Source organism: Paralichthys olivaceus, chromosome 15 (genome assembly GCF_024713975.1).
Source record: "Paralichthys olivaceus isolate ysfri-2021 chromosome 15, ASM2471397v2, whole genome shotgun sequence".
Classification (NCBI taxonomy): Eukaryota; Metazoa; Chordata; class Actinopteri; order Pleuronectiformes; family Paralichthyidae; genus Paralichthys; species Paralichthys olivaceus.
In genome coordinates, this window is record NC_091107.1 from 22,364,254 (window position 1) to 22,392,201 (window position 27,948).

The window sequence follows — 27,948 nt, forward strand, 5'->3', positions numbered from 1 at the left end:
ATGAGTTTGTGTGTCTGTCTGCAGCAGAACTTGCAGTCATTGCAGGAATAATGCTCTGCTATTACAGCAGAGGGCCTTATTTTCTGCACTGCATTGATCTATATTTACGGTTGATGCTGAATCACTGAGCCCTTGTGGCATGGTCGGAAGCGCACTGTTTGTATCTGCAATCTTCTCTAATCATTGGTTTTTTGAGAGCAGAGCTACAGATCTGCCACTCACACACTCAACCCCACACCCCAACTGTCACACCCACCCCTCTAAAAGCCTCCTGAGACTTGGCAATCCACTGAAAGATCCCTTGGGTGCTGCAAATGAACCCTGCTGTTCCCCCAAACGCAAAAGAGCCTGAGGCTATAGAAGTGAGTCACTCTTTGAATCCAGCGTCTCATCCATTTTCTTTGTGCTGTGCCCCCCCCCCCCCCCTCTATTTTTGGGTGTTAATTAGGCTCAAGAGGTACAACAGTTATTATATATAGGAGCTTTTTTTTCCAGTATTTTTTATTTTTTTTTAACTGGAATGGAAGAGAGGGAGTGGAAAAAAGTAAAACATCAAAATCATTTTTGAAGTTGTGGAATTCCCCAGAAATCAAGATCCTGTTTTTTTTTCTGTTTGGTTAAATAAATAAATAAAACAAACTGCAAGTGACTTGGAACATAAAACGTGAAATGTTTAGCTTTCAAGTTATCTGTCACAAACTTTACTTTAAAAAAATAAACTAAATAAAAATGTGAGTAAAAGTTTACTTTGACAGCCAAAATTTACTGCGGGACAAGTCAGATATCACAACCTTCAGGATGCATCCAAGAGTTAATGTTTACTTCAATTATGCCAATGAAGTCAAATCATCTTATGATATCCAACATGTGTGATCATAGAGCCAAATACATATTTCATGCAAAGCTGCCTTATTATCCAATGACTATGCTTCAACGGGTGGCAAGGACATGTTGTCCCTGTGAAATCAGGGACACTCCAGACCTCCTTCTTTCTCTCTTTTGTGAACTGACATCCTTTTATCCACTATACAAATATTCTCTTTGCTCATAATTAAAGATGGAAAATATGGCTACGCAGAACCAGTTTAACAAGCCAACATGCAGCATACTGTGCTGAGTTACAGGGTGTGCTGACTGACTCCCAGCAAACATTCTGATTGAGTAAGAGATTGCTGAAAAGGGTTTTATAAGCCCGTTTCCTTTAGCTGGCCTGAAACGTACCACCAAACAGTCAATTCTGCCTGATCATTTTTCATTTTTATTAATTTTGTGCATGCATTGTATGGATTTTAGAGAAATAATCAGTGATCAGATCTTTTAAAAGGAACTCTGGTCAACACAGCTAACCTGTTTCTCGCTCCACTCCAAACACTCATGTTTAGTGATTCCAGCACCCCTCTCAACACATCGTCACAGTGGTCCGAAAATGACACAGCGCAGTGGCTCAGGAGGTTGAGCTGTTTTTCCACTAATGGGTGGTTTGATCCCCTGTATCTCCTGTCCAAGTGTCCTTGCTTACAACACTGAACCTGACCAACTGTCCCTCACTGGCAGTGTGTGAATGGGATCTATAATAGAGAAACACCATTTACCATTTGTCTACAGGCTGGACACTGCAGCTGCTACAGGTGTACTGGCTGCTATGGCAGCACAGCACATCAACAGGACTGAGCTTCTCTCCACAGACCTGAGCAGAGTGAAAGCCTACAGGATCACCACGGCCTGAACAGGTTGAGCTACAAGGCTCCTGATACTGAACACTTAACCCACTGTGCCAAGCCAACGCAGCTATCACCTATGCCATAGTCATAGTTTGGTAGTCACCACTTACCAAACTGAACTGCTATACTTTCTACAGAACCACTATCTACCTACGGATTCCACAAAAGTCAGTCTGAGTGTGGAACTCATACATGTGAACCATTAACTGATCAGCGTAAGAGCACATGTGTATTGATGGTCCATTAATGGCCCGGGGGAGTGCAGATGCAAGTCTGGTGTGATTTAGACAAGAAACATTCAATATAAATAAAAAGGTGAATAAACAGGTGACCAGCTCTCTGTCAGTCACTGGGACAAACCACACATCAAAATCAAGATCATTTTGATACTCGATACTCGAACTTGATCTCCATCATGGCAACAACATCCATAGACTTGTCGTATAGCAAAATGTCTTCAAAGTAAAAGCATGATATTATTCCATTGCTGTTTTTTTTTATTTTGAAAAGTTGTGGACTCGGGTCTAAACATTCTGTCAATTAAAAACAATAACTGCATTTCAGTAAATCATCCAAACTTATATATAAGCCACATAAAGCAAATTCAGCTACATTTTAAGAAAACCATTGACTGTGAAATCTTCATTGCAGATAAACCAGGTTCACTTTGCACCGTGTGTAAAAAGCTATTTGAGCAGAAATCATTCTGAAGTGACTTTGGAGCATTGAAACAGGTCAAGCAAGAAGCCTATTCAAAACAGACCTATTTAGAATGGGCACTGACCTAGTATAATAAATTTAACTGATGGGCTGTCAACATGTCTGTACTTTTAAAGATAGCATTGCCCTCACTTTAATCAACCTTGTGCATATCTGAAAATGTCCTGACACAGGCTACTCCTCAGGCTACCACCTCTTAAGGATGGCACCACTTTTGGTGGCCTTGACCTTTTTCATAATCAAAGAGTCTGTACAGTGTGAGGGTATATACATTCACACATGTAACAGTCTGTCAAGTCAACGTTTGTATATAATAAACAGTAATACAGACAGTAATACAGTGTTCTCTGGGGTTACTGGAAGTGAGAGTGCATTTGACTGTTTGAACAAAGAATCAGTGCGGCATTAATGTCCCTATGAGTATTGCACTCTTGAACAAACTGTGAAACAATAATGAATCTCGGTGTCTGTGCTGTTGGTGTTGGAGTTATTATTGTTCTCTCTAAGTGTCTGAATACTGCTGTGTAGCACGTGAGGAATCTTTCTACTCATCCATCTAATGTGGTTGCAGGTTCCAGCTGATTTGTGTTTTCAGACGGATTCATGGGAAAAATCCTATCATGGTTTTTGAGCTTGTCGTAACTTGTATGAACTTGCTCTGGTCTGATATGGCTCGAAACAATCAACACCCAGGTATAAAAGACAGCGGGATCAATACAATCAGGCTCCTCAGACTACAGGAGTAATTTGCTTAAAGACAGTGTATAGGCTAGGACCCGAACATTGGACAAATAAACTACGAAGGAATTACAAAGCTAATGACATTATTTGCCCTCCTGTTTCCTTTTATTATCTTCATAGTTTAGAAGTGACATCCAGAAAATTTGAAAAGACACAGACTTGCCCTGAACACTATTCACTGTGTGCATACAGTGCACTCAGGTAATAATGCAGCAATATCAGCAGGGTGTTGTGAATTCAAGAGCCTCATATGACCCGCCCCCCTGTAATGCAGGCAACACATCATTATTGTGTCCCATAATGTGTTTGATATCTGCTCTGAAATTGATGTCATCAAGGATCGGGGATGGGAATGAATGTGTTGTTATTGAAACCAAAGCCATTATCTTTTCTGCTCATAGATTAACGCTTCCCATCCATATGTATGTGTGGAAATAAAGTTTGTCTTTAAGTTTTTGGCATCACTGTAAAAGTTTTACTAACTCCAAGACTATAAACAATGGAGAAACAGAGCATGGCATACACAGGCATGTGACTCATTTGAAAAAAGATTTTATTCTACGACTCTCCTAAGTCAAAGAAGAAATCTGCTAACCCTATTCGTGTGACACATTATATTTACCCCCGGGAGCAGTGACAACCACTCATTAAAATGAACTTTACAGGGCTCCAGAGTGCAACCATTATGGCACACGCCACCAAAGTTCTGTGAAGTGCAACTAAAAATGTTCCTTGGTCGCATCAGTGGGCCTCACATTTAGCTGGTCTGTCTCTGTGGTTTAGTGAGTCATGTTGCTTCCTCATCTTAGATCCTCCTAAAATTATTAGCGCCGCTGATTCAGGATCAGAAGCAGCGGTTGGTTTGCACCGTGTCAGTCTCATGTCAGGGTGACCTCCCTCACACTCCTGCTGACCTGAGCTCACTTTACACTTTAACTATAAACACCAACACCAATCACAAGGACCTGAGCAGAACTGAAGTTTTATTTCATGTTTGTCTGAATCACTCCAGAGTTTGTGAGACACGTGTTTAAACACATTGCAGAGTGCACGCACAAACTCACACACACACACACACACACACACACATGTTCGTACTTCCATCTTAGTGAGGACACTCATTGAGATAATACATACAAAAATGTCCTCACTCTTTAAGCTTAACGTGGTCCTCACAAAGGCAGTACGTACAGGAACACACACACACAGTTAATAAGGATTTTTTTACATTTTGAATTCTAATTAAAATGTCAGACTGAATTTTCTTTACAAATAAGCTCATTACTCTTTGAAAAGGTAAACTTGCATGATCATGCTATAATATTATCATTGTACCAGTGGTTTAAAATGGTTTCACAATGACAATAATATCATTTATTGCAATCATTTCTGGTTTTCTAACATAATATTCTTAAGATGCACTAAGTTAAAGGGTTTCCTTGTTCAGTATACAGCTTTACATTCCTGAGAATTTATTATCCCTGCAAAATTGGTATTGTACAATGAAATTTCCTTAACTGAATCGATATCCAAACACATCACATCAAATCGAACCCAACTCTAGTTAGGAAATTACCAATGCATATGGGAACTGTCAAGAAAAGGAATGTGTATTATTGTGCTGCCGGAAGGCACAAAGAACATTTCAGTGCAGTGAAACCAATGTAAAAAGTTAGTCTGGAGCCTTGACTTAGTATTCCTGGAAGCCCCTGATAAGTAGAATGATGTTTTCAGCATATTACTGGTGTTTCCACTCAAGAAGTAGCATTTTGCAAATTAATTAAATGAATTAACTTAATTGATAGTAGTTTAAATATGGAACTTTACTTTAATTGTGGATTTTGATCTTGTCTGAAAGCATGTGTTTCAGGTCAGGTCTCATATGAGAGAGGAGGGTGAAGAATGCCTGAGATATTCCAAATGACAGTATCAAATAACATAATGGAAGCAGCAATAATTACTAATATTCACTCTTGGGACAAATTTGAAATTCATGCACATCTGGAGCAGTGACCTGCGATGATGTGCTTCCATATGTTGTGTGCAGCATGACCTCAGCACAGTAAGCGGCATGCAGCAAGGTTAAAACAAAGAGATGGGTGGCTGATAGATTGGTTAACCTTAAAACCTTTTGATAAAAATGAGGAAATTAAATTTAAGAAGATGAAAAATATATTTTATCTGGTTTCGGCAGCCCTGAAAACACCCAACGGCATCCACAGTTGATACTTAGAAAATGTGAATGCTTATGAAATGTGCTAAAAATAACTTACTTACTGATTGAAATAAAATATTACTGATAACGCTCATTTTACTTTTTTATCATGTGTGACTGTGTAGCCTAGTACTGTTTGGATATGCCGTGACAAGAACTGTATTGGGAATGATCATTTATTATCAAAATTGCATTCATGCATTTAGTGAAAAGGAGCCACCATATGTGCAGTATATAAAAAGTATTCGTCTTGATGAAACTTTGGTGGTAGATATATCTGTCTTTGCAGATTTTCCTGACTGTTCTATTTCTCACACATATTTTGCTTATTATTGCTATATTAGCATTCGAAGTTGGGCCGTGGACGTTACAGTTAAAGGAACAATGTAAAAAAAACAGCTTTTTAAGACCTGACATTATTGTAACTTAACTTAACTTCACTTTGAGCACATCCCTCTGTTACTTCAACCCCACCGCTAGAAACGTTTCCCATATTATTTTGAAACTTTGTGAAGTTGAGTAAGTGTGGCGGTCATGTTCACACCTATTCTTTTATTACTGACTAACTTAAATAGGTGAAACAAGCACATTTAGAGGTTTTCTTAAGGTCCCTTCTTTGAGTTTCTTAACTCATTAATTACTGAAAAGAGAACATGGGAGGGAAACAGCAGCAGCAGCCGTCTTTCATCGGAGCTGACTTTGAAGTTTATCATTACATTGACATGTGCAATTTTCCCTCCATGAAAGCAAACTGCGATGTAAGGACAGATATTCCAGGATTTTGTATGAAGGAAATAGATATGCGAATGAGTCAACAAGTAACGCCTGCAAAGTGACAACTCTTATCATCCTTCAATGTCAATCCTCCAGTTTCAAGTCGATGCTGTTGGTGCTGCTATATCCGCATATATGTTATCAGTACTGTAGCTGTTATGATTATATGCTTTTGGAAAAGCTAACGTGTTTGACGAAGAGATCCGTCTTGCAGCCGAGTTGAATGGTCTTTAGTACAAAGAAAGAAGTTTGGGGATAAAGAGTAGTGAGACTAGCAAATCATGAAAGAGTAAGGAAGTCACATTCTTGTTATTTGATGTAACTGTTAATATTTAATATTTGATATTCAGCACTGAGTGAAGCAGTGATGCACTGACTGCGGCAGACTTTCAAACTCTTTTACATCTTTGAAAAACTTCCTTCTGAAACATTTCAAGGGCTTGTGACGAGACATTTCCCCTGTAAGCGTCATTAGACTGCACGTCACAGCCATGTGTTCAATGATCACAAAGATTTATTCTAATGCTAGTTTGCATCTTTTTCAAGGCTTTAATGCTGCTGTAGTGAGTGATACTTCTGTCCTGACACAGAGGACACAGCTGAGATAGCCTCTGTGTAAAGATTCAATGCGCCTGGGCGTGACCTACATATTATCATTTTAAGTTTTAAGCATTATAATAATTTACAATAGGACTCAGTAAAGGCTGAGAGTCAACATGTGAATGAATAATTACAAAGATGGCCTAATTCTTTACAAACCTTGTCATACAGATGAAGCATGACGTTGCCTTTCTGGCAGGGCTCTTTGTGAAGAGAGCTAGACTGAATCACTTCAAGAATCAGTGTGTATTTACCATTTAACAGTAACCGGATGATGGGTATGATACAGTGGCATGATAGCTAAAGACGAAATATATTTTTCTTTTCTTTATTTAGACTGATAAAAAAAGAATGTTCTGTAACAACAACTTGCCATATCTACAATAAAGCTTGGTCTCCAAAGAAATTCAGACAAATGTTAGCTTCTTCTGCAACCTTTTCAACAGACAATGCATTTTTCTATCAATTCACTAAAACATTTTTTTAAAACATTCCACCTTTGAATAGTTGCACTTTCATGAAAAGATGTTTCATGTGGGAAGTATATTCTCACCTGCCATTCATCTCCTGTAACTGCAAAGTGCATATTTGTAGTGCTGGTCCAACCAGTCTGACAGGCAGATATCCAATTATTTTCTGTTTAGTTTAACACCTGCAGCTGCAGCATTTTCTTTCTAGAACACACTCTATTGGGCCATAATTAAACAAACCAAACTATTATATTCATAAAGCTCACTGAGTTCTGAACTACATATGTGTGTATTCAGTTAACAAAAAAAAAGGTGCTGTGAAGCCAAACACTCCATGACCAGGGGAAATAAATGAATGATCTAACAGAATAAACAGATAAATAAATAAATATATTAACAAAGGCAAAAATGTTAACTTGTGTTTCCTCCTGCATGAACCTGGATGTCTCTGAAAACCTGCACACTTTACACATACCTGGAACAGCTAGATACTCTCAAAAAGCTAGATACTCTCAAAAATGATTTAAGTTATATTTGTATGTGTTTGTTTATAATTTGATGCATAAAGCCTGTGATTTAGTCAATAAACTTGATTTTGTTTGATGGACTGAGGCTCCCTGCAATATTCAGGCAACTATAACTAACAAAACCAGTCACAGCAATATGTTTCAGCTAAAACATGCAAAAGAACTCTGCATGAACTGAAAATAAAGGACTCCATTTTTTAAAGACACTGTTTTTAGGGGATCCTTGGAGCGGTAGGGGATCCTTGGAGCGGTAGGGGATCCTTGGAGCGGTAGGGGGTCCGAGACTCTGCATTCCAAACACTGCATGCATATAATTAAGGCTGGTAGTTTTGGTTATTTTTTATGATTTGATCAACATTTAAAGACCCCATGTTCTGCAGGGGCAGCATGTTCATTGATGAAATGACAAGGTGGAACACAAAAGTGTTCTGTGAGAGAGGAGCAAGGGAGACACTGAATTTTTAATCTTCTAAGATAAGTGGCCTTTTTGAAAGAGCATCTAAGTAGCAGCACAAAGCAATGGGCATGTAAGCTGCCACTTGACTTAATCCAACGTCTCGCAACCAAATACAACAGACGATGAGTACAAGCGAGCCTTCAGCCACGTAGTGAGAGATGGAAGCTTGTTGCCTGTAGAAATGTCTTTTCCTCTCTGCCTTTGACAGATTAATGGAAAAGAGCAAAACCAAAAAGTGTGATGAAAATGAAAGTGAATCCACTACCCTCCTCCACCGATCCTCCACAGCTCCACTTCCCACAAATTTAAGAGCCTTAAGCATTCACAGCTAAGGGTTGAGCTCACATCTGTGCTGGCATTTCAAAGTGAATCAGAAGTGTCATGGTTCATCTGAGGATTGAGGAAGAGGAAGATCCATCGCTGACATGGGCTGAATCAAAGTTAGGTGTTATCTTCAGCAGGGTGGCGTGAGATGCACAGTATAGGATGAAAACTGACATTTCACTTGGATCAACCCCTATCATGTCACATTCACAATTCTTAGTCTTTAAAGAGGGGTGTGTTAGAATGTGTTTTGCAAAGTTTTAGACAGGGTTATAAACTGCACGGTTTTAGTATTCACTTTCAATAGCTCTTTTCTTAGTTTTTTTCAGTGAATCTAATGCAGTTCTGTTTGACTTACTTGTTACCTGAGGTGGCTGTTTTACTGATAAAAAATCTATTGTATATTCCATCCATCCATCCATCTGACTGTCTAATAAATGTGACAATGACTTATTATTTTTTATGTATTGATTGTATTGATTATTGTATGTATCTATTATTTTTTATAGTGAGGTTATCTGTCTATCAATCCATCTGCTGTTGGAGCTTGAGATTTTCTTATTTATGAACCACCTACAGTCATCATTATTATTTAAAGTGAGTTGCAACAGTCCACATATAAAACAACAACATTGCCTATTAGTCATCCTTTCGAAGGGGCCAACACTCTACTCTATAGGGTGTTAGCTGGGTTTCATTGTGTTGGTTCTTGTAATGACACTCCAGGTACCAGAGCACAGTGTGATACTGGGTTTGGACTCGACTAATCTCTGTCTTGTCTTTTAATGACAGTGTGAGACTGTCACTATGAAGCAGGGCTATTGTTCCTCGAAGAAACATTAAAAGGAATGCATGATTTCCAGAAATCTTCTTCTTTCATCCCAGCCTTCAGTCTGTTTGAAAGGAAAATTTCTAACAATACTTTCTATTCTTTCTTCTCTGTTCCATTCTCTTTGAGCGGATGTTTTTGCCTCCAGTCTTTACACAGCCACAACCATTTCATCTGACCTTAAATGTAAGTCCTGACAGTCTAACAACTTGAATACAGACTAATGTGCCGAAATTCACATTTTCCTTTATGGATGCAAAGACAGATATTTATAGGTATTAGTTCCCTTTGATAATGCTAACATAACAAGATAAGTTAGACCTTGGCTAAAATTCTCATATGACACGACATAAAAATTATCACGGAACTCCATATATTTACATCATTTCAGAGAAAAAACATTTTCACTCAAACAGATTAGATAAAAAATAATCCCCTGTTCTGTTCATCATTCAAAACTTCTCCAAAAGCAGAGGGCTATAGCTTTTCTGCATAAGGGTGGGGACACACTGTAAAGTAGAGTCGATTTTTCTCGCACTGTGAATGCAGCAAAGATGCACAAAGAAAAAATCAGTAGCAAACAGAAATGTCTCGCTATACTTTCATGTGTAGAGTGAAAAGAATGAGTTTTGTCTGCTATCTCTTTCTATCTCTCCCTCTCTCTCTCAATCTCTTCCTCTAGATGTAAAATCTGTGAACATTAGGGTTGCACAATATTAGGAAAACATGTGAAACGTGATAAATAAACAAATAAGTGTTCGGCGTTAAAGTCTTTCTGCTTTGGTTTCACTGCTAACATAGACCAGTAGCCAATGCAGTGAGTGAAAAACATGAACACTCCACCTGACTACAGATGCAGGGACCACATCCCAATGGGGGGCAGCTCCACATCCCAAAAGGATCTGAAAGCCCGGCCCAGTGCCACCAAGCCTGGGACAGACACCCAGGGAGCCATGCACAGCTCCACTAAGCCTGCTCACAGTGTTAATTTAGGGCTTTTCATACATGTTTGGTACAATTCACTGCTCCTCTCTTGTCTCTATCATCCATGCTGTGCACTGCCAAACAAATCCAGCCAAACCGAACACACCGTAATCTCCTCCGGCTCTACATACATTGTATACGTTTACAATTCTGTTGAGCGGGACGAATGCGCGCGCTGCTCTGAATGAGGATTTAACTCATTTAAGAAAAGTATCGATCGTTATGTGATGATCACGGCTGATTTCGTGGTGTCATTTCAAACAAATCAACATTCATGCTGTCGCGAGTCAGAGACATCAGCTGAGTCTGTGTGTGTGAGAGAGAGAGAGAGAAAGAGCAGCGGAGTCAGTGTCTGTGTTTGTGCGTGCCTCAGGTTCTGGGACTATAATAAAGAAGCTACACAATTCTTTTACAGTAATCAACCGCCTATAGACTTCAATTTGGCTGGGACAAACGTGATCACTAGCAGTTTCCACTGTACTAGAATGTTGTTGGGAGAGACAGGGCTGGCATTGTGGACACACACAACAATTGTAGTGGGTCCTGGGCAACCTGACAAACTATCACTACCGATCCTTAATACATCCTTTCCAAAGTCAACCTGACTTTCTACATCAAGATTAAATAGTCAACGCAGAGCATCAGCTTTGAAAATTGTTGTATTTCAAACGTTGGCACGTCTGTGGAACAGTTCAAAGTTAGAGACTCTTTGCAACCTCGGAACGACACTGCAATAACAGTGAAAGAACACAAGAGCAGTTCAAAGATCTCCAGAATCGGAATATTTGATGATGCTTTGACGCCCCCAGCTAGCAACAATGATCTATGAATTCAATATGCTCAGTTAATTCCCCCAGCCAAAGCCCAGTGGAAAGGCATATGCACTTACATTTATTTGTTCAGTGAAGTGCCACCGTGACACAGGGCTGTAGAAAGCAAACAGCCAGAAAGACAAAAAGTCATTAGCCAGTTAATAATGCCATGATAACCATCTGTGTTGTGGGAATATATTATCTAATCCACATTAGAGTTTAGTGCTGGTCCCCTCCAGAGAACAAAACAGTCTCTGCTCTCATTCTGCACAGGCTTTGTACTCAGGCTGATATATAGGAACAGATAAACTTTACATAATCTTTTTGAGGCAGACCAGATTTATTTGATCTTATTTAGCCTAACAGTTCATGATTCTTCCACTGAGTGCATGGCTGATTTTATTATTATTTTTCCATTAGTCTAGAAACAGTCCTTACGAGGGAAATGACCTGCTTCAGTGTATTCACTGCTCCATTAAAACTGGGAAAAGTTGGGAAAAGTACTATTGTACATAAGAATGTACATAAAAATATAACTCCTGAAAGTAGAAGTGATCACATTAAATCTGCTTTACAGTACAAAGGTATTGGATCCGGTGCTTTCATAAAATACACAAATGCCAGTTCAAATATGATCCTATTTTCAAATGACAAAAGTAAAAAAAAAAAATGAAATACAGAAGAAACTGCACAAAATTTACAGCAGTCAGAAACAATCAGATTGAACCTGACATAACCAGGAGGACATGCAGGAACTCTGACACAGTAAAAATTACAGACTGGTGCTGGAACAGCTCAACACACAAAAACTGAGCAAAACATCCTTGGCCAAAAAAATTAAATTACACGAACAACAGTGCTGAGTGTCAGCCAGTCTGGAGTGGGGGATTTTTATGTAGCTGAAGTGCGTTGCCTGCCATACTGAGGACTGTTTCACTCTCTCCATAATGGGAAGGTAAGGGCCTATGGCATTTGATATGCAGGCGAAGTGAACGACAGCAGAATAACCTGACACAGACTGTCCTCCAGACCTCAGCAGCTTTAAAGCTAATTATTTCCCTGACCATTAGTTGGTGATTTACTTTTTGAAACACGACAAGAAATGAGCTCACCTCTTTATTATGGGTTAAGATACAGCGTTTGCCTCTGAATTGCAAATTTTCAACAATTTTTATCTCGGAGAATGTAGTATAGTATAATGTAGTATGATGCATTGCAAATTGCATTGTTGCAAATGTGCAGGAAAAGAGAAGGAATGTAGGCTAAAGCTTGCAGAGACTGCTTCTTAAAAATGCAGCAGTGAAAATTTTGAAAAACCTGTTCTAACGGTTTAAATTATGTCAGACTACAAGTCCAACATTTCAGTACATTAAAAACTTATGATGAAGATATTGCAGAGCTGCACCACGGTGCTTCTGTGAAGCACATGATCATCACATGGCAACATGTTTTTAACCAGCACTTTAATAAAATGGTGGCTTCTTAATCTCTGTCCATAGGAGACAGGGATTTTCAAATCCTTGCATCTGTGAGTTGCGGCTGGGAGGTGTTAAGAGCATCTCTTGAATAAATCAACACTGAACAACAGAGGCGTTTCAGCTCCACCTTTTTATCTGCCATGCTTGCATTAATCCAACTATAATCCTCAACTAAAATTTTAAAGTCCAATGTCCTTCTCTGCAGGATTCCACCAAGGAAGACCATTATACTCCTCTTTGTTCACTTAAGCTCTGCTTAATGTGAATCGATGGCCACCCTTAGATGAAAAAGTTGCAGGCTGCTCTTCTCTGAAATCCTCATATCCTTAGAGATCCTTCAAAGTGATTTCATGTACAGGCTTTACTTTGAAGGCAGCCAGGAAGACGATTTTATGATTTTGTGTGTATGTTGGAAGGGGCAGACACATAGGGCCTTGACTGTGAGTGACAGCAAGTTTAAACATTAAATAAAAAATAAAAAATCCAAGTCAACACAAGCCGTGCTCTAAACAGGTGCCTTTGAAAGTGCTGAATACATGTGAAAATGGAAAACAAATTGGTGAATCCAAAGGCCACCATTGAAAAGTCACATGTGCTGGATGTTTTGTGTTGCAATCATAAATGAGTGTCAGATTACAGTGATTCCCCATATGGCACCTGGTCTTCACTGTCCCAATTTGTCAGTGTTTTCAAAGGGAGATATATTTTACAGGAGGTCTGCTATCTTGTTGAAATTAGATTTTTTTTTCCTCGCTGGGATTCAACACCTGCTGAAATAATTAAATTTTTTCTAGGGCACTGATGTATATATATATTTTTTCTTTGCAAAGGAAAGTCAGAGACATCCCCCAAAAAAGGGAGCAGAGTGGAAACTCGGGGAGTCCAAGGGTCACTGTGGCATTGATTTACCTTCTTAGTTCTGCAGGGAATGATGAATCCTGCCATGCTCACAACTCTGGAAACCTATGACGTCCATGATTTCCTTTGCTGAAAAACCTTTTCAAGATGCTCTAGTTCTTTGTGTAAAATATGCATCATCATCCAGCATCATCTGTGACTGAAACATTGTTTTAAACATTGTTGAAAGACCATATTTGCATTTTGTCATTTCCATCCAAGATACATCTTGTCTGTGTTGTCAATGTTTTCTTTATCCCTTTAGATTTAAATTTTCATACATTTTCAACTGTACTTATCATAAAGCCACCAAAATAGAATTACTGGTATAGTGCATCCACTCATCATATGTAAGTTTCAGTACTGTATTTTTCATTTGGGTCCCGTTTTTTCGAGTCTGCCCCTCTGAAAACATGTGATCCAGGGACCTGTTCAGATTTGAAGCCTCAATCTACTTTGGGAGCTCTCTGAGTTATAGACTGCCCTAGTCACGCCCACGTTCACCACCTCTGCACACATCTGTTCATTAGACAGGAAGGATCTGATAGTCTGTGCAAGGATCTAGGGCTGTCTTCAGAGTCCGCCACTCTTCAGTATGTCCACCAGCTGCAGGAGAGGACCAGCACTAGGCTAAAGAGCAGAAAAGTCACTCGTTAATCTTCACTCTCACCACCTCAGCCCTGCTTCAACTGGGTCTTACCCTCAAAACCTGCTGCCTCTCTCTGCCACTGGCAGCCCTAAACATCCGGGAACAGCCACCTCTGTTAAAGGAGTAGGAATATGGATCGCTCAGCTGTCCTTCAGCACCATAACATTTACTGGGCTTTTCTCCTTAGAGACAATATTACAGTGTTTTCAATACTGCTCAGCTACTCTAACACACACCTTCACACAGGGGACATCACCCATTCTAATCCTTTGTCACAGTCAGACTGAACATCAGCTGCACCAGATATATGTCTACAAGCTACTGCTTGTGCCATTAAGGCAGGTTAGGTTAATTAAGCTTTACAATAACGTGACACTAAAGGACAATTTGCAGAATTGAATTCTCTTACTTATCAGTCCATTCCTTTTATGTATGCCCCTATTTGAAAAAAAATACCCATCATTGCAATCTTCAGGATAATTCCAAGGAGTATATTCACAAAATCGCTGACATTTCTCACATGCATGCTTGTGTCCTCAGGTTGTTCTGGTGCAGTGGACGCCACAGCAAACAGGTACAACGCTAGGTTCACAATGAAGTGAGGAAGTGGAAGAAATCCATTCTAACAAGTGTGGCTGTTGAACTTCACAATTTGTCATAGTTTATTGCCATTATACTGCAGTTGGTGTCTTAAACTGCTTCCTTAATGCAACGTTGTCAGTGTGTTGAATAGGAAGTGCTAAGTGTACTTCTTGCAGCAATGACATTTTTTAAAGTGCATACAAATGTGGAAATAAAATGTCATTTGAAATAACGTACTTAAATATGTTGCATTTTTCAGTTTAAGATCAAAACGAAACATTTCATTTCAGTTTTTTTTTCAAATTAACAAACCTATTGGCCCTGATTTGGCTCCATTGGTGGCTAGCTAGTACATCAGGTTAAATGAATTCCTGTTTCATCAGCTACAGAGCTTATGCAATTGTGCACAGCAGCTGACATCCAAATGAAGAAGTAGATAATTTCCTTCCACGCATGAATACAGCATGAATACAGCCCACCAGCAGACATTTGATATTTTTCTGCAGTGTAAATATAATTATCATGCAGCAACAAAGCAACTTTGACATTAATACAATAAAGCACGATGTCCAGTGTCATGGATAATCTTCAAAAATATTGTTTAAAGTAAATAAACATATGGCACATTTTGTAAAATCCTTGAGGTGACAATTATATGCGATATTTGGAAAACCCTGCAAAATTACTCACAGCTTTTCCTTGCCTTGAATGCTGGTTACAGTCTAAATGTCACAGTGATTGACAGTAGGTGCCATTTGTTGAGGCTTCATTGGAAACAATGTGCCACTGTAAAGCCTTGACTTTCATTCTACTGCAAGTCTGGAGGGATTTTTTTTTACATTATGCATCGGAGGTCATTTCACCATCCACCTGTGGTGGAGATCAATATGTCATTTTCTTGTAAGATTAATGTCTGTATTATGCCACACTGCTCCTAGCCTTAAGGTCTGCATTAAAAGGCCTGTGATGAATGCTTATAAGAAGGTATGTGTTGTGAAATTAAAGAGAAAGAATTTAAATGTACGTTCTATTTTTTAAATTGCAATGTATCTAATATCTATCATGGTCACTGACACTGGGGTGTACAATATTGCCTGAATATTGCTATAATAAAGTATTGTACTATGAAATACAATAAAATATTATGATATTATAACTCAGCATAAAGGAATTCAGCACATCAAACTATAGTAAAGCCCAAGAAATGACCCCAGAGTAGAATCAATTCTTCAGAGGCACAATGTCCAAAATGCTATTTGGATATTTAATAAAACACATTTGGAGCAAATTTGAGTGAAATATTTTGAAACTTTACTTTTGTATTATCCAGAAGTCATTGCATGTGCGAATTGTATCTGTTGAATAGTTCAGAAATCTTTCAGTCTAAATGATTAAAAAAAATTATAAAAAATGAAAACATCTTTCCTAAGTTGGGTGTGGAAAAAAATACTCTTGGGGGGGGGGGGCTTCGCCTTTTGTGTGGGGAATAGTTTTTATACTTTCAACATGCAGTTGGTATGCCCAAGCAAAGCATGTAACATTTATTTCAAAACAGCACTGGAATGTTATTTTACAAAACCCAAATTAAAATATTTTCTTAGTGACAGTAAGGTACAAATATGAAAGCCTGTTGAGTTCCCCACAGAGAGAGACACAACTGCGCTGTGGTCTCAACGCCAGTTACATCCACTCTCTGCTACCTTCTGCTGATCCAGGCAGCCAAAGGATTTAGCAATTATCTGCTGAAGATAACCTGGCATCAACGAAATTCATTTCATTTCATCAAGCAATTTGTATTCTCCACAGTGAGGTGCTGCTCGATTATGTTCAAAAGCAGTGCTGGATTAGATTAAGGAATTGACTTCTGCAAGAACTTTTTCAACACTTCTGTTTTGCTTATGTTTCAGAGGCTGTGTGCCTCTCACATTAGTTCAAGGATAAAAGATGCTAACCTCCTCCTAATCCATTTAGAAACCTAAGTATTGGACCGCAGATAAGAGATACAGCTCCTGTTTTCTTACACAGCATCTTTTCCCATTTAATTAAAGTGAGGACCTACTTATAAACCTTACCTGCATGCATATTTACAATCACTTCCAGACTACTGATCGTAAATTCCCCTAAAAATTAACAATGATGGGACCAATCTGCATCCAAAAGCAAAATACACCATCAGAATAAACTTCTGCCTCAAAAGGATAATACACACAATTTAGGCTAAAGATAAAGTGTGCCAAAATCCCCATTACTATACAAATTTGATGCACATGGAAGCCATTTTATTATATGACATTTGTTCTCTATAACATGTACAAAATTGCCAGTCAAATTTATGCAGGAATAAAAATGCTAATGATTTCCACCATTATTCATCCAGTGCCAACAGAAGCACAGCACCTCTGCTTAGGCCTGTACACTCATCGTCTTTCCAAAAGAAACTCTCAGTTCGTTTAACTCAAAAATATGAGCCTCGCTCATGATGTTCCCTCTGAGATTGAACACTGTGAATTTTATGAGATATCAATGATCCTTGCAGGACCAGTATATCACTGGCACTCTGTGATGCAACTGCATGAAATATTAACCATGGTTTTCAAGTAGTGTGCGCATTGTTTCAATATGTATCAAAGGCCGCCATTAGTAATAAGGATGAGAGAAAATGAAGAGATGAGCATCTATCTGCTCCAAACTTTCTCTCATGTTATCTGCTCTGCTTTATTTATGACAGGGACAAATAAGAAACCAGGGGAGATTGCCATTGACATAAATGTATTTCTCAGCCTGCCTCTTGTCTGCAGATCGCCTTACCTCTGCCTTTCCTCTCCAGGGTTTCCAACAAAGATGAGCCTATTCATAATCCGGCTGATCACAATCTCACTTTTCCTGCTATTTTCAGATATTTTCCTACTCTACAATGACATCAATTCATTTCCCCCTCTAGACCTTTCTCTGTAGCTCATGGGTATCTGTAGAGATGAGACATGGGGCCATTTATTTATTTTTTAAAGTCAGTTTAGATGTTACTTCATAAAACTGGAAGATACGTTTCAGTGGATGTAAAATGCAGACAAAAACATAACTTTGACAGTAAAAACACTGGTGCAGGTACAGGGCTATTCCATGTGAACATTTTTTTGTCTGTTACTGTCAGAGCATAAACTCCCATGGGCTACTCAAGCTGAACTGCTTCATTTCTCAGTCTGATGCATATAAGCACAGACCTGTGAAGCACTCGCTGATCTTACGTTCCTGTAGTGAGTGGTCTGTGGAGTATCGGCAGCACTTAATGTCGCATCTTTTGAGAGCCGGCTTTCTGCGGATGAGATGCAGCCTGCTGTGACCCCAGCCGCTGGGGTTCTGGGGAGCAACCAGCAATTTCCACAAGGTCGTCAGTTAAAGAATAACTAGGACGACCAACAGAGCAAGAAGCAGAACGAGTACTCAACATTCAGCCAGCTGTCTACCCAAAGCCATTTTCCCGCTGGCTTGTCAGTCACTAGTGTGTCTATCAATGTGTTTTTCAATTGAGAATGACAGGAGGGAGGGAAGCAGGAGGACCAGACATGACCTCTGGAGAGCAACATGGTTGAAACAGGCCGATGTTCACAGAATTGGAAACCATTGTGAATGACGTGGAGAACACATGTCGGCTGCTGCAGCTTATCTCTCGGATGATATTGTTACCAGGTCTAATACTGTAAGAACTACATATAACAAACAGGCAAAATGACCTCATAGGCTACTTCTTCAAATGGAGAGTGACTTTTTTATTTACATGTTCTGAAGTCACTATGAACTCTGCATTAAACCAGAGCAGAATATTTCTCCTTCCTTAACCAAACACTGTGAGAGTCTGAACAGAACCATAAAACACCTTAAATGATATATGGACTGCTTTAATACAGCGCTTTTACGACCACTTACAGTGCTTTAAACAACATTCACACACACATTCATACCACACTTGTTCTATACATAGGGCTTCTCTAACACACTCATACCAATGGCACATCATCTGGGCCATTTATCATGTTGCCCAAGGACATTGTGATCTGCAACAGTGATTGAACCAACAACCTTCTGATTACTGGATGACATGCTCTGCTTTTGTATGTCGTCTCCTCATGTGGATATTCTACAGCAGGGTCAGAAGTTTGGGCTGGAAACGATTGCAAATTAACAACATATTCTTATTATGTAAAGAAAAAATTCTTAATGGAACCACATAGTTTTTTCAAAATACATTTAAATTAACAAATTAGTTGTGTACGGATGTAAGTTTCATGATACTTGCATCCCATCTCCTATACATTTCTTTTTGTCCCCAGTTGTTCTGAACCGTCACGGTTGTGTTTTGGAATGCACAAACAAACAGCCTTGTTTAATATGGACAACTTGCTTTGTTAAAGAATTATCAGTATGGTAATGATGTCAGCAGTGCCACTACTACTAGAGCTACTGCAGTGCTCCCATTCACTGAAAGCTGAACATTGCTCAGATTTCACTTCACTTCAGGGTCCACATTCAGTACACGTGTCCATTTCAGGAGTCCAGCCTCCTGTAAATAACATTCATACAATACTCACTTACAAAAAATACTGAAGCAAACAATAATGTAGCATGAAACAAAAACCAGGTGGAGCACCTTTGGTCCTGACTTTTAGGTTAAAGAGACATCACATCGCTCTAGGTCTGGTAGGAGTTGCACCAGGAATTTACTCACAAAAAGGAGTGGGTGTGGTTTGATTTGAACAGGTGACACTTTAATAACAATGCACAACAACAATAACATTGACAGCTTAGCTGTACTTTTATTTACCAAATGAGGCGTCACAAAAATAAAAAAGACACAAAATCAGAGTCCATTGAAGTTGAGCTCTCCAACTCAAGAAAGTTCAGTTCTGAAAAAGGGATCCAATTGTGTGGATGTTCTGTATCAATGTCCATTCAAGTATGTCATCCTAAATCTCTACTACCCGGGTAGGTGAAGAGTGTGTGTGTCTTATCTGCTCTCAGAATGTGTGATTCAGATGATCTGGAGTCTCAAGGTAGGTTCTGTGGCTGGCCACACCACATCTCCAACTCTCTCTCTCTCTCTCAGAATCGCTGGGCTGGGCTCGCCATCTTAATCGTCTCTCTCTCAGAATCGCTGGGCTGGGCTCGCCATCTTAATCGTCTCTCTATCTCTCTGATAGTTGATCAGACTAGCACGAAACAAAAAAACCAACCTACACAGAAAGTGCAAAGTTGTAAGGATCTTCATCTGATTCTGTCTCAGTTTCTTATGAGATCTCAACATTTTCAGCTCTAGCTCTAGGCATGAAATATATTACCAAATATCAAGGAAATACATACACACACTAAAATGAATTACTATGAATTAGTTTAACCATAAATGTAACCAATTATTCATGAATTACCATCCACAACAGTGTCATTTTTAACAGATACATAACTTATGCATCCCTTTTAACTTCTATTTTACTTATATCATCAATTTTTAGCTATTTTTATCCATCTCTCTAATATTTAACTCTTTTAACATCAGATGAATTACAATTTTTATGCTCAACTGTAATTTCTTGAATCAAATATCAAATATACCACACCTCAATGGCACTGTTACCCATTGCAGTGGCTATTAACACAAATGAGTAATTCAAATGGCATAAAAAGAAATGAAATGCACCTTTTCTTTGCAAAACATGAAAACTTAGCTTTAACTTAGCGATTAGCATGAGCTAAGCACAACGACCAATAAAACAATTAGCAACTCGGGCTAACGATTAGCATATCGCGGTCGCGATTAGCATTAGCATAAAGCTAGCAACCTTTTTTCAAGCAATAAACTACAATATAAAGTGCACGAAAGTCGTGGGGAAACATTTGAAAACATCGTATGACATCTATTAAGTAACTTAGACCAACTTAAACCGAGTTAATAGCACAATATATTCATCTTTTCCTCCAGCCAAGTAGCGAACAACCAGCTAAAAGTTTGCTAACTCACCAGAGGTTCATCAAGCATGAATTCTCATAAAGGGGGGTTTATCCTCCTCGGCTCACAGCTTATCCGGACGAAGCCTGGATTTGCCTGTGACTACCGTCTCTGTCTGCGGACGTCTGTTTTAATTTAGCCGTGGCTGTCTGCTACTGTTTGCTACAGTTTGCTACTGTCTGCTTCGTGGTTTTAGAGGGAACTGCGTCACACACAGGTGCAGACTTCTTCACGCGATACCTGTCTTAGGCTCATGGGGAAAACACTGCCCCCTACAGGAGATGAACTGAGTGTCTAAATGACATATACAGGGTTAGTGACCTGATTTTTTATGTGGGTTACACAGGACTTTCACAAACATTCACTTTGTGGTACAAAAACATGAAAGCCAAGCAGTTATTATGTTTTAATGAAACAAATTTACTGTAATTTAATTTAAATTAATAAATGCATGTAATATGTATATAATGTGAAGCAGGGTTGGTTCTGGAGTGTTCAAGGGTCTTCAGTCGTTGTTGAGCTGAGTAGGAAAGATGAATATAGGTCATTCCAACAGATTATCCGTGCTGGTGACTGCAGGAACAACGGCCATCCACCAGGCCCAGTGCTCCCCAGTACTTTACTCCCATTACTACTGCTGGTATTAGTATTCAGTCTTTCCACAACATTTATTCTGCAGTGGTAGCCAACTCCCCCGGGATGAAATTAATTCCCATAAACAGACAGTTTTAGGTTTATTCCTCTCTCTGTCAAAATAAACCATTTCTCATCAGGTGTGTGGTGGTGTGAATACAGATCTCTGAATGGAAATCAGAGACTTAGCAGAAGTTGCAGGCAACATGGCAACAAAAGTCAGGTTTTAGGATTGATTTTCCAGTCCATTTACATTCAGAGTATCCTCGCATGTCTTAAACAATATAATTAGTTCTGTAATCAGCTTCCTTCCTTGCTCTGCTTTTTTAGTATTAGTGCTACTGCTTGCGAGGCTCTCTCCGTTATACGTTTACTCAAAGTAGAGCAAATTCTTGTTCATAATATTGCTGTCATGCCAGGTGTGTTTCTCCGAACAAAGAGGGGAGTAATAATCGCTGCCCTTGATAATACTAAGGCCATTGGTATTGGTATTATTATTATAAATTACACAAATTAACCAATTCCACCTATTTCCCACACCTACTGAAACAACCCCTGAACAGAGCTCCACACAAAACAAGCTTTGAAATCATATCAGTGGACTCCACACCCATGAAGGAAACACGATAATGATAACATAAAGTGCTACAAATATCAACAGTCCAGTCACATGATACCTGAAAGACATATTCCTCCACTCGCCTTGACTTTGAACGTGCTCTCTAGCTTTTCTCTATCTCCCGGCAGCCTTGGCTCTGACATGGACCACCCTTTTCCTCCGACAAATATCAATTACAGGCTTGGCTGAGACGAATAGCTGGGAGTTTAGGCTCCGGTGGGATCACACTGTGAATTGGATTGCCTGACTCTCACCACTGGTAAGGATTGGTAGCATGGCCGTGCCCCTCTTCATGCTTAGCCCTGACACATCCTTTAAAGCAGTTTGACCCTGACAGACATGGATTTGAACCCCAAGGGAGATCAAGCACTCATTTGATATGTGTTTGGCCTACATTTGTTACACAACCCACTGATGTTCTTGGGTTTATTTTGAAGATGGCAGTTTGGTGGAAATAAGTACATTAGATATGTTTCACTAGTTGATACTGTGTTTTACAGCTGTCAGCGTGTCACTGTCTCTTCCACTCAGTGATATCTGAGCACTGAGCTTAACGGCTGGGAGATCTGCTGATGAAGACCTTAAGGGGCGAGAGGGAGTGTAAGTGTTTATGAGGTATGTGAAGTAACCAGGTGATGCATTTCGAATGGCTTTAAAAGTTAACAGAAGGATTTTGACGTTGATACGTTGTGATACAGGGAGCCAGTGTAATTGAATAAACAGAGGAGTGACATGTTCAGTGGATTTTGTAGATGTAATGATCCGTGCTGCAGAGTTTTAGATGAGTTGGAGTCGGTGAATGAGTTTGTTGGGGATGCCAGTGAGGACTGCGTTGCATTAATCAATGCGTGATGTGACCAGGGCATTAACGAGAACTTCTGTGGAGTGCTGTGTCAAGGCTGGGTGTAATCTGGAGATGTTTTGTAAATGGAAAAAGGCAGTCCGTGATACATTATTTATATGGCTGGAGAGGGAAAGAAAACTATCCATGATAACACCAAGGCTTTTAACCGGTGTGGAGATTGATATGGGGGCATCAGCTATGGGGAGAAAGCAGATATTTGTTTTTCAAAGAGTGGATTTGTTTTGTTACTATTCAGTTTTAGGTAGTTGTTTGTCATCTATGTTTTTAGGTCCAGTGAGGGTACTTGGGGGTACTTGGGGGAGAGGAGAGCAAGGTGTCCAAGGTGAACAGCCTCTGGCGTGTTAGTATATTCAGCCAACACTATTGTGAATTTTGAAACATCCCTGGATTATAAACTTTATTTCATATAGTAATGCAGCTCATAGTGCTTTACAATAGAGAAATTTACTCAAAGGATAAGAAGGAAATAATACCGTAAAAATAAAGAATTCCAGAAACGATAACTGAGCGCAGCTAAAACTGGACTGATTAGCTTTCTCTTATGTGGTTAATAGTGAAACTGCAGAGTTTTGGATGAGCTCAAATATCTCTTTTTTTTTTAATCTTATTTGAACATCAGAAAATAATGAATTATTAATACCTTCCATCAAAGAATATTACTATGCACAAGCTTGTGAAACAAATGAGTCACAAAAAGGCAGTTTGATACAGTCGGCGTGTATGAACAGACATGCTGGGCACACAAATCAGATTTCAGTAGTTAATACATGAAGAAATAATACTTCTCATAACATAAATGCAATTCTGCTAAACGTCTAGGATTACTCATGCGCTGTTTCTTAATATTATCATGTCTGCATCTCATGACTGTATCTAATCACTAAATGGAAATAAAACTGCAGACAATGGAGTAATGCTCATAAGAACAATGCAAGCAGTCACACAACTTCCTTTTTACAAACTGAGTAGAAGTGGAGAACTATCCAGATGTGTTAATTGCAAGCTACAGCACATCACCTGCAGTTACTGGTGTGTTCTGTGAGGAAGTAATGCATCTCTCCAGGCCACGACAATGCAGGGAAATCAGGACCCTCTGTGCTGCTCTTGAAGGGCATCTGTTTTGTGCTGAGTGAGCAGCCACCATTACTAAAAGGTCAATATGGCCTCTTTGCTGGAGATCTCTCTATCACTCAGCTGTCCTTCCAGCAATTACCTCACTCAAATATCATGAGCCATAAAGCGCAGTGCATATGGTCTTATAAGAGATGTCCTTGCCTGTTAAAGTTGTGATCCTCTGCATGAGATGTGACTAAGTGTCTTAAGTCCTCTTTTGCATTGACTAAAAACAAAGGAGGGAGGCGAGACAGCTAAGGTTTCCTGCATGATGAGGTACTCAGCCGCCAGTCACTGCAGCCCGAACCTACAATATGAAAATATCACACAGCTGCTAATTTTGATCCCTTACCTTTGTACCAGAGAGTGTCAGTTCCCTGCATTCCAAAGAGTTGGCTGAGTGTCCTCCAAGTTACTGTACACAATGGATAGCCTCTTCTTATTTCTGCTAATGCACCTACAGCAGCACTGCGCAATCTAGCTTGCCATGAAATATTCTGTTGACCTGTTGACTGTTTGAAATAGTGTTTTCCAGTGAGACAGCTGTGATATCCTTTGACATTAGAACTGCAAACATTCACAGGCAGCTGCGTTATTTATTTGGCCTCATATTCCGATTCCCTTCCGTATAGCTAAAATACAGAGCGCATATGTCTTCAGGCACTTTATAGATTAAGAAGCATTGCTCATTTTAAGTTCATTATTGATGCAAATTTAGATAACAGCTCAATTAAGGTGCAGCCAGTCATTTATGTACAATGAGGCTCAAGTGGACTCTCTAACAGCTTTGCTACCTTAGGCATGGTTTCATTATTACAGCTCTTATATTAACTACAATAATACTAAATAAAACTCCAGCAGTATTATGTGCAGCAAGAGATCTGATACAATGCCAGGGGTAAAGCAGATTATCATAATATTCGTTGAAGGGACCTCATTTATATATGAGTGGAAATAAAAGAGACAGAAGATCCATGTGAAGTTCTTCCTACCTGATGGAAAAACAACAGTTCAAATAGTTACACATGGTTTAAAACATGGTGTTAATGACACTGTTTTAAGTCAAATATGAATGTCGGGGCTCGCGAACACTTGAATGACACCACACGAGTAGATGACTGAATGAAACTGTCCCTTTAAGTGCCGTCAGATAATATAGACTGTGATTTGAAGCTAATACAATTCAAAGTGATTTGAAAATGATCCATACAACACTTAACATAAGCTCCCCTGCCTCTGATGCTCTTTATAAACATAATGTTTTGCTCTGTCTACATCCAAAGATTATCTCTCAAATATCCTTGACAGGGATGGAATTTACTGTACATAAAAACTAAAACAGTTATACTATTATAGTCATTTTGTTTAATATGGTGAAGTAATTTAATCAATTTTAAACTCCCTCTTCTATCCCAACAAAAGTAGAAACACCCTTTGTATAAGTGATTACAAATGGTAACCTGTTTTGTTGGTGTCATACTCTTATGCATTAACTGTTTTGTCATAGTTTTGATGAACAAAAAGAACATCACATCACAGAGCCTCTATCATGGCCATATACTATATATATATATACGAGACCTGTTTAAAGGTTCAGTGTGTAGAATTTAGTGGTGAAGCTGCGTGTGGCAGCTGAACACCCCTCACCTCACCCTCCCCTTCCCAACATGAAAGAGAACCGGTGATGGACTTCAGTTGTCATGAAAGCTCAAAAAGTTTTAATTTGTCCAGTTTGGACGACAGTTAAAAACATGGCGGCCTCCAAAAAGAGGACCTCGAAAAAAATACCATTTTCAGATATAAAGAGCCTATTCTATGATAAAGAAAACCACCATTTTTTTCAATTGATATAAAACACACCAGTGAAAACATCCCTGGGATTATTTTATATTCAATTTCTGCCAACAATTCCTTTCACCTAAAAATGACACACTGGACCTTGAAATAAAGACTACAATGAACTGAATTATGTTGCCAACATTGGAATGAATGAAAATAATCAAAATCAAAAGATGGTTTTATTGATTTGAGGCCAACTGTTTTACATGTAGACATTTACATGATTAACAGGGGTAACAGCATTAACACATTTAATGAAGGCACTGTTGGCAAGGGATTGTCTCATGGGTATGTCAGCCCTTATGGGCTCAAGGACTGTAATTGGAAACAGATAGATAAAGCCTGCTAAGACTAACAAAAGAAGATTTATTTTTTTTCCTGTAGCGCCACCAAATTACAATCGACTGTGCTGAGTCTTACAACCCAGTGGGGATTAGAGGTCATCTGTTGCCACAGATTTAAACAGTGGCCGTTAGAAGCATTTTAAATGAGGATATTGAACTTAGTAACCACATTCTAAAAGAATAGGCTATCCAGGGATCTTTGCTATTTTTGCCACCAGCTTGCATTTCTGTAATTTGAATGTTCTTCTTTTGTCTTAACTCCTCAGTATTAATGCCATTGTAGTGCATTGCATTTTTTTAAGCAAGATTTATAAAAGAGACAGAAAATTACAAGATATTAAATAAAATACAGTGCAGGGAGAGACTGCTTATTTTAAGCATATACCGAAGTAAATAAAATTTCACAAAATTACAAAAGAAAAACACAAACTTAGTGCATAAAAAATAAAATGACTACCTAGAACACATGGTTAACTATTAAAATAAGTAATATTCAAATATGTATGAACAATAATAATGATTATATACTCAAAAAACCCATGCATACAGTAAAAAATTGTCTTTTCAGCATATTTTGTAATATTTAAAGATTTTAGAGGAACAGTTCTTTTCCAAATAGGAGAAGCCATTGTATAATTGTGTACTCCTTAATCTCACTGAAAAGTGACCTTGGGGTTTGACAATAAATTTAGTAAAAATGGGCCTGTTAACTTTCAAGAGGTTCTGTCAAGGAATATTTCTATCAACATCAACATATCTTAAAAACAAAGATACGCATTTAAAAAATACAATATTTATGTCAAAGATAATCTGAAATAGAGAAGCAGGTGAGGCAGATGAGTTGCAATCCTTACAAAATGCTTCAGGAAAATATTTTGAGAAGAATATAGATAAAGTGATAACCTGACCTAGATTCCAACATGAAAGACAATGATACATTTGATGACGATAAAGAGGAAGGAGAGAGTTTGATGTCACCAATGCTCCTTATTATCTACAATATTAACATAAAAATCCACTCTTTGTAACAATTTACTCAACCATTTCTTTCAAAATTGTCAGTTCTCCCTGAAATGTGTGGCGTTGGCAGTGTTTCTTGATAAACCAATACTGATTGGTACACATGAATTCAAAATAGAACAAATAACTTTCATAACATTTTAATATCTGGAATCAATATTATTTTCATTATATAACACCCCAGGAAATGCTGGTAAGCATATCTTTACATTTAGAAATAATAATTTGGTCTTCATTTACCTTACCTTACCTTAAGAGTACATGAGTATGGGGAAATTATAAGATAATGGAATGGTATAAGAATCCATTCATTCACTCAAATACATCGAGTGAAGTTCTGGTTTACTTCTAAATAGGGTCATATCAAAATCCCCTGAAATACAACTAAGTATATCCTCGTTGTTTATCAGGGCAAGATCCCTGTACATATTAGAGGTTTGGTCAGGGATTGGTGGGAAATAAATAAAACCTATAACAGCATTCTTTCCACCAGAGACACACAGAGAAACTCTTAGCAAACCGATTCTACCTCTGTCCTGTATGACTGGAAGGGAGATCATTCCCTGTTTTAATTCAGAGTCACCATGAATAAATAGAGACCACCTCCAGAGCTACTCCCTCCTACATGGTGAACCAAATTAAATTGAGAGATGTCTCCGGAGCCCTCTGCAAGCCATGTTTCTGGTGAAGCAATCACAGGAAAATCACGTTTGAGTGAAGATAAGTAATGAACGACT

At 38.7% G+C, this 27,948-nt stretch overlaps 1 protein-coding gene and 1 long non-coding RNA gene across 2 annotated transcripts in view; both read right to left on the reverse strand.

The window, feature by feature from the left end:
- Nucleotides 1-27,948, reverse strand: part of ntm (neurotrimin) — a 383,071-nt gene that overhangs the window by 312,658 nt on the left and 42,465 nt on the right. The window lies entirely within an intron of this gene.
- LOC138404892 (uncharacterized) lies at nucleotides 19,960-21,486 on the reverse strand. The gene is made up of 2 exons (XR_011238639.1): nucleotides 20,791-21,486; nucleotides 19,960-20,008 (listed from the first exon to the last, which is right to left on the reverse strand). It is a non-coding gene; the product is annotated as an uncharacterized lncRNA (long non-coding RNA).